Source organism: Grammomys surdaster, unplaced genomic scaffold, assembly GCF_004785775.1.
Source record: "Grammomys surdaster isolate TR1022 unplaced genomic scaffold, NIH_TR_1.0 804, whole genome shotgun sequence".
Lineage (NCBI taxonomy): Eukaryota > Metazoa > Chordata > Mammalia > Rodentia > Muridae > Grammomys > Grammomys surdaster.
Window position 1 is genome coordinate 387,676 of NW_021605223.1, and position 8,655 is coordinate 396,330.

The 8,655-nt window shown below is 46.1% G+C and overlaps 1 pseudogene; it reads left to right on the forward strand.

Moving 5' to 3' along the window:
- Positions 1–101: 101 nt before the first annotated feature.
- On the forward strand, positions 102–251 carry LOC114633941 (annotated as a pseudogene).
- The last annotated feature ends 8,404 nt before the right edge of the window (positions 252–8,655 follow it).

Below are 8,655 nucleotides of genomic sequence, written 5' to 3' on the forward strand. Positions count from 1 at the left end.
ATCAACAACAACAAAAAACCCCACAAGGAGTTCCGGGTGCAGGGTGGCCACTGGAGAACAGGCTGCTGTTCTCCCAAAGTTTGGAGGCAGAAGCAGCCTCAATGTTCCGGATGGAGGATCTCGAGCCAAAGTTGGACGCAGAGGAGGTGAAGCAGAAGATGCATGAGGATGTGGTCTCCTCCATTCGAACTTCCTCATCTACGTGGCCCTGCTATGAGTCACTCCGTATAAAGAAGCTGGATAGCATATGAGGATTGGGAGTCACGCGGATGCCAGACATGAAGAACCTGATGCCGGTTTCTCCTCCTGTCTGCAGATGAAGTGGCTCAGAAAGGTGTAGGACTGATTAATGGACATAAAAACAACTTGCTGAGAACAAGTTGGGCCTTGAGAACTGACCTCCAGAGCTGAGATATAAAACTATCTGGGAAGTGCAAAAAAATCTGTCTTGTGGTCATGGTACCCTTAGGCCCATGCTGTCCACCTCTGTGAGTGTTGATGCAGTGGGAAATAGTGACAGGCTCAGAGGGGCTTATGTCTGAAATGGTACCATCTCGGTAGTCACTTCTGTTTACGACTTCTGTTCGAAGTGTTATTTGTGAAGAGAATGAAAGTCAGCGTACACCCACAATGCCATTTAAGAACAGTCTATATTTTAATAAACATTCTGATCAAGAAAAAAAAAAAACAACTCCACAAAACCAAACAAAATGGGGGAGATTGAAGAAAGCAGCTCAAGTTGAGCCCTGGCTATCATAACTCATGTGCACGTTCACGTGCCCACACACATGCACCCACACCCCACACCAACATGGACACAAGCATGTGCATGCATTTACACTGACCACACACACACACACATACACACACACACACACACTGTGCTGGTGAGATTTTGTCATCCTGACACAAACCGGAGTCACTAGGGAAAAGGGAACATCAATCAAGGAATTACCTTCATCAGGTTGGCCTGTGGACCTTGTGGGACACGTAGGAGGACATAAGCCACCGTGAGCAGTGCCACCCCTGGGCAGGTAGTCCTGGTTGTGTAATAAGGAAGCTGGGCAAGTCACAGAAGCAAGCCAGTAAGTGGCGTTCCTCTGCTTTAGGTCTTGACTTGAGTTCCTGATTAGGCACCTTTCCATGATGTAAAGTGACACGGATGCTTTTCTTCCCAAGTCGCTTTTGGTTAGTGTTACCACAGTGATGGGAAGCAAACTAGAACACACACAAACATACATCATTTAAAAAAATCTGGCCAGGCAGTGGTGACGCACACTTTTAATCCCAGCACTCGAGAGGCAGAGACAGGTGGATCTCTGTGAGTTCGAGGCCAGCCTGGTCTACATAGAGAGTTCCAGGACAGCCAGGGCTACACAGAGAAACCCTGTCTCGAAAAACCAAACCAAACCAAACAAGAAAAAAACATGACGGAAACAATCCTGATTAGAACAATCACCGGTTTAGGTGAAAACCACTAACAGATGCCTGCACCGTAGGCTCAGGATGCGCCCAGAGGCTCCATTTAGATTGATGGTAGATGCTCAAACACGCTACAGATGGAAATAGTGATTTAAGAGGAAAAACATGACCAAAGCCACCTAAACCAAGGAACCGAGAGCATGCAGAGCCACGGGACAGACAGACAGACACCATGTGGGTTGCAATGGGTAAAACAGACATTCAGATCCTGACTGTAACAACACGGACACAGCAGACAAGCCCCAGCTGTTCAGGGGGGGTGGACGATCCATAGCCGAGCTGGTTGAAACATTTGCAGAAAAAAGCATTGGGGGAGGGGTGCCTGAATCATATGCTTCACACACACACACACACACACACACACACACACACGCACACACACAATATTACCATAAATAAAATTCAGATAAAAAACAAATCTCAGCAGAGGGGCTGGAAAGATGGCTCACTGGTTAGGAACACTGGCTGCTTCTTGCAGAGAGGACCCAGGTTCGATCCCAGCATCCGCACAGTGGCTCACAGCCTTCCATTACTCAGTTTCAGGGATTTGATGTCCTCTCTTGACCTCTGCATGTGCTAGGCAAATAAAACATTCATACAAGTAAGATAAACAAATAAATCTTGAAAAACCCTCAAGAATTGACACGAGTTCATCTACGTTCAGGTATGACTTTCTGTATGTACATTGTGCGCATTTAAGAGACACACTGACGTATATTTAGACTGAAAGGGACAATGTGTCAATCACTTTCAGGCTGTTCAGAATAAAAAGTGTATTATTAAGGAACTGAATAAAGGTATATGATAACTTATTTTTAGACAGTCTTCCTATGAAGACCCTTCTGGCTCAGACTGTTCAGTTCTGAGAGATATATAAGAATTCTTTGCACTGGTTGTTTGTTTGTTTGTTTGTTTGTTTGTTTGAGACAGGGTTTCTCTGTGTAGTCCTGGCTGTCCTAGACTCTGTAGACCAGGCTGGCCTCAAACTCACAGAGATCCTCCTGCCTCTGCCTCCCGGGTGCTGAGATGAAAGGCGTGCGTCGCCACATCCAGCCTCTTTGCACTTTTTAAAAAGAAAAAAAGTCTCATGTAACTCAAGGCTGCTCTTGAACCCACCATGTACCCAAGTTGGGTTTGAACTCTCAATCCTCTTGCTTCCAGCACCCAAGCCCTGGTGATACTGGTGTTCCCCACTGTGCCTTGTTTCTAATACCCTCTTTGGAGTCTGCCCCATCCCATTCTTGCTGAGTGAGTTGGAGCATGTTAAATGGTGTTTTTTGGTGTGGCCTCACCTTCAGAATGGTATGCCTCTCATAATATGGGATACGGGTATGAAGATAAGATCCCATAAATCACATAAATCAATGGAGTGTGCACCCGATGTTCAATAAATGCTGATCTTCTAATGTCCACACGGTCTGGTGCAGGCGCCATACATCAACCACACCGATCCTTGTAGCTTTAGTGTCTATCCTGGAGCTTGCTATGTAGATCAGGCTGGCCTTGAACTCATGGAGATCTGCCTCCTTCTGCTTCCGGAGTGCTGGGAATAAAGGCCTGAGCCACCACGGCTTGCATTTCTTCTAATTCTTTTAAAATACTTATTTTTATTTTGTGCATTTGTGCGTGCATGCATATGTGCATCAGAGCTCCCTGGAAATGGAGTGACAGGTGGTTGTGAGCCAATGTGGGAGCTGGGACCTGAACTCAGAGCCTCTTCAAAAGTAACACATGCTCTTCACCCCTCCCTGGTCTCTCTGTCCAGCCATTTCCCTTTGGAATTTTTTTTTTTTTTTGGTTGTTTTGGACATTTCCCTGGCCCTCACAGGCAGGTTATTTTTTTTTCCATAGGCCCCACCTACATAGGCCCTATCATTAAGACAGATTCAGTTGTCAGTGAACTGTAATCCTAATTACTGTGATGAATGGCAGGGTAAACTTCCCAGTGGGCAGGGCGGGGGTTGCGTTTATGCTGAAATCCGTGCCTGTCCTAGGCTTGCATCACGTCGAGGGGAAGCCGGGCAAGCAGTTTACATCCTGTTTTTACTGCCTAGGTGAACTGGGTGCCCACTGTCTCCTCTGTGTGATCACATGGGCTTTGGGGCGCCAGCGTGAACCTGCAGCATGCCAGTTCTGCAGCAGAGGAGCACAGACAGCTACTGTAGGGTCCACTCTGCTGTGTTGGGTCTATCTTCTGCTTATAGCTCCCAGACAACACACACATTGCATGACCCTGAAACACACAGGGGGATGTGGGTGCCAAGCTAGTGAGTCAGAAATTTTCAGGATAGGATATAGCTTAGTTGGTAGAACCCATGCCTAGAATCCCTCAGTGAGGGCCTAGAGGTGTGGCTCAGTGATAGAGCGCCTGCCTAGAATCCCCCAGTGAGGGGCTGGGGGCGTGGCTCAGTGGTAGAGCCCCTGCCTAGAATCCCCCAGTGAGGGGCTGGGGGCGTGGCTCAGTGGTAGAGCCCCTGCCCTGTAAAGACTTTGTGTTTCATTCCCACTACCAGAAAAGAAAACCAGTTAACTAAATAAACAATTCATAAATGTTTGTGCATACTAACTATCCCAGAATTTTGGAGACTGAGGCTGGAGGACTGCCAAGAGTTCAAGGCCCTAACTAGGTAACTAAATAAGGTAGCGAGACTTTGTCTCAAAAAAAAAAAAAAAAAAAAGGAAAGAAAGAAAGAAAGGAAGGAAGGAAGGAAGGAAGGAAGAAAGAAAGAAAGAAAGAAAGAAAAGAAAATTGAAGAGAGATAGAAACAGAGGGAGGGAGAAATTCTCTGAAGTCATGGAGAAAGGATGACAGTATCTTTTCCCTGTGTTTTCCCCAAGCATTGAGCTTTGAGTTCCATGCATGAAGAACAGATTTCAAGAGCAGGCAGGGCTTACTGTAGACAAGGCAGGTGTGACAGGGGACAGGGTGGCTCTGCTTAAACTGGCCTTGCTGGTTCTCTTCTTCCCAGCGTGTGATTTTAATGAAGGGTTATATAATTTTAATTATGTAAGCAATTTATGAATATCTTGCTATAAAACATTAAACACACATTCACACACACATACGCTCACACACACGTACACACTCACACAAACACACGCATGTGCACACACATGAACACACACACATGCTCATACATGCACACACACTCACACATACACACACCCATGCACACACACGTGCACACCCCCTCATACATTCACACACATACATACACACTCACACACACACACAGACACATACAGACAGGCTCACAGATACACACAGTCATACACACACACACACACACACACACGAACATTTCAGTCACCTGGAGTAATACCAACTCTTCAAGTAAATGCTAGGAATAAGGCAAATATTAGGAGACTGGCCAATTCATTGGGGGCATATTCAGACAGTTTGAAAATTCGTAAGCATCAAACAACAACAACAAAGCCACAGGTTGTAGTGACTCACATCTGCAATCCCATCCTCTTGGGAGTTTGAGGTGGGAGGGTCACAATTTTGAGTCTGGTCTGAACTATGAAGTGAAGCGGTCTCTTTTTTTTTTTTAAGATTTATTTATTGTATATGAATACACTGTAGCTGTCTTCAGACACACCAGAAGAGGGCATCAGATCTCATTACAGATGGTTGTGAGCCACCATGTGGTTGCTGGGATTTGAACTCAGGACCTCTGGAAGTGTAGTCAGTGCTCTTAACCACTGAGCCATCTCTCCAGCCCGTGAAGCGGTCTCAAAATGAAAAATTTCAAAAAGCCTGGGGTATGGCTAAATAGCAGAACACCTCCAAAGCATGTCTGAGGCCCTAGGCTAAAGTCTCAGTAGTGCTCAAACAAACAACTAAAACTAAAATAAATAAAAATATCAGCAAAAGATTATATATATATATATATATATATATATAAAAAAGTCTTGAAGATTTAAAAATGTTTTGTTTTTTTAAAAAAAATAATTTGTTTTATTTTTATTTTACATACATTGTTGATTTGTTTGCATGCATGTGCTGGGAATTGAACCTGGGTCCTCTGGAAAAACAGCCAGTGTTCTTAACTGCTGAGCCATTCAGCTCCACTCCAATCCTGTCTTTTAGCCAAGGTAATAAACAGAAAAGTTTGCTATCATTATGTAAATGATCTCTGTAGAGATGTCTGTATGTGTCTAGAATTTATTAAGAGATATTCTCAGGGTATCGGACGCCACTGCCTGTGAATGAGGACCAGGTAGCAGAAGGTGGGGGATGAGGCTTCTTCACCATCCTTTCTGTGGAATCTTAGACAAATCTAGTGTCTTCTTTGGACCTTAATTTCTCCCATTTAAAGAGAGCCTGGAGGTCTTGCGGAGGAGTTTTCATCCTATTCTCCTGGCCTGAGATTTTAGCTTCAGCCAATCAGAGTCTAGAATAGACTAGACTACAAGCCCTCAATCCACAGCCCTCCCCTCAGGGAAAGTGCCACCTCCATAGTGCTCTGGAGTGAGGGAGATGCCATCTGTACCTAAGGCTCTTCATTCCTACCCACAGCCTCCGGCTTCCCTCTCTGTGTCTGTCCAGAATCTGTGTCTGTTCAGTGTGCTCTCTGGAGCAGCAAGTGGATCCCGACAGGCCCTGCATGGCCAACCTCACTGATAGCCGGTTCGAGTGCAGACAGGAAGTGTGTCCTCAAGACCCACTCGTACTTTAACAGTATTCAGAGGTGATCAATCCAATGATGAGTTAAGGGACGTGATGGCAAGGCGAAGATGGGATCTAGCTGAAGGTAATGGGTCCCTTGGAACTGTAGCTTGTCTCTGGCTCATCTTCCTCCTTAACCCTTTCCTCGCTTCCATATCCCCCCACCCATCTCTTCTGTCTCCTACTTGTTTCCCTCCCTCCACGTGTCTCACAGTGGCCAATCACCATGGGCAGAGTGGTAAGCTTGTCCCCTGGTCGTACTCAGGAGAGAATAGATGTAATGCTTCCTATTCTGGAAGCTTGCTGACTAGAACAGCGACCGTCCAATGGTGGCGATTCGCCAGCTGGGGAACAAGCTCTATAGAAAAGAGTCCTTGAGCTTGGTGGCCAGGTATTCGAGTGGTCAGTACACTTGGCTAGTGTGTGTGAGGTTTGAGGCGGTGGGTTCTGGCCTTAGCAGCAGAGAACAGAGTCCTGTGGATTCATGGGAAATGTCCTAAAAGCTATGAGCAAACCTTTGTGGTTTAAAGATGTGTGCGTGTGTGGTTTTTTTTTTTTTTTTTTTTTTTTTTTGGTTTTTCGAGACAGGGTTTCTCTGTGTAGCCCTGGCTGTCCTGGAACTCACTCTGTAGATCAGGCTGGCCTCGAACTCTGAGATCCCCCTGCCTCTGCCTTCCGAGTGCTGGGATTAAAGCTGTGAGCCACCACCACTCAGGGACGTGTTTTGTTTCGTTTCCTCTCAAGATTTAAGTTCAGACATCTTTTTCATCAGACAACCTTACTGGACAGGCACCTCCAGCGGAACTTTCCTGTCTAGGGAAGTGACCCCCTTCTCTGCCACTGGACTTTGTGTCCCCCGACAGGGGCAGGGCTGGCCACATTATACAGCTCAGGGCAGGGCACAGAGCATCTGCTGAGTGAAGCTTCCGGAAGTGTCTGCTGAGCGAAGGCTAACTGGATCCAATCGCCTCACCGCCTACTCCTCAAGCCGTGTCTAAGAAGCGGGTGTGTGCTCTTTCCCTCTCTTCTCCTGGTTCTTTTCTTCTGCGTGAATGTCTTCAAAACAGAGACTTGACATCCAGCCAACCTTGTCCTAGAAGCTACTTCCATGGCAAAGGCAAGTGGCTGTGACCTACGGAAAGTCCCAGAGAAATCCCCACTCCCCTTGGTCATCTGGCTAACTCACCCAAATTCGTTGGCTGATCAACTCTCACAATATTTATATAAAATTAAAAAATATATGTGTATGCCTGTGTGAGTTTATGTGCACCGTATGATTACAGGAAGCCAAAGATCCCAGCCTAGGATATCAGATCACCCAGAGCTGGAGTTACAGATGGTGACTAGGAGTCAGGATGTGGGTGCCGGGAACCGAACCCAGGTCCTCGGCAGGAGCAGCTACGGTGAGCTTAAGTGAGGAGCTGTCTCTCTGGCCCTGCAGCATTGATTTCTATTTTTCCATTTTTACCAACATTTTTGAAATTTATACTTTATTTTATTTTTAGAATTAGGTGTCTGCATGCATGTCATGTATAACTCCAGAGGTGGAGACATTGGATTCCCCTGGAAATGGAGTTACGGGTGATCGTGAGGTACCTGAGCTGGGTGCTGGGAACTGAGTTCACGCCCTCTTTGAGAGCTTTCCTCTGTGGGCTTTTAACCCCCTAGCTGTCTCTCTAGCTCTCTTTATTTCCTTTCCTTTTTTATTTTATTTAAAAAATTTTAAATTATAATTTGTTTGAGCATCTATCTCTCCAGCCCAGTAAAGTTTTTTTGGTTTGTTTTTGTTTTGTTTTAAATTTACTTATTTTATGGATGTGAATACATTGTAGCGGTCTTCAGACACACCAGAAGAGAGCATCAGACCCCATTACAGATGGTTGTGAGCCACCATGTGGTTGCTGGGAATTGAACTCAGGACCTTTGGAAGAGCAGTCAGTGCTCTTAACCGCTGAGCCATCTCTGCAGGTCTCCTCTCCCCCTTTATTTCTTAATCAGCTACATTCTTCACCTTCTCTCTCCTTCTCTTCTTCCTCCCCCTACCCCAGTGCTCCACCCCCCTTTCCAGACAACTCTGGTATACAACTATATAACTCAACCTGGCTTAGAACTTGCAATGTAGCCTAGGCTACCCTGGAATTCATAGCGTCTCCCCACCTCAGTCTCCCAAATGCTGGGGTCATAAAGTGTGTGTCAGCATGCTTGACTTTACAGTGAAAAGAAGAAATAAAATTAAGACAATGTGTCATGTAACTCACGCTGGTCTCACTGGCTACGTATTGAAGGGTATCTTGAAATTTTCCTTGCCTGTGCCTCTCAAGTACTGAGGTAACTGCATGTGACATAGTGCTGGGCTTATGCGGTACTAGGAATGGAACACAGGGTTTTAGGTATGCTAAGTAAGCACCCTACCACGGAGCCACGCCCCCAGCCCCTCACTGGGGGATTCTAGGCGGGGCTCTGCCACTGAGCCACGCCCCCAGCCCCTCACTGGGGGATTC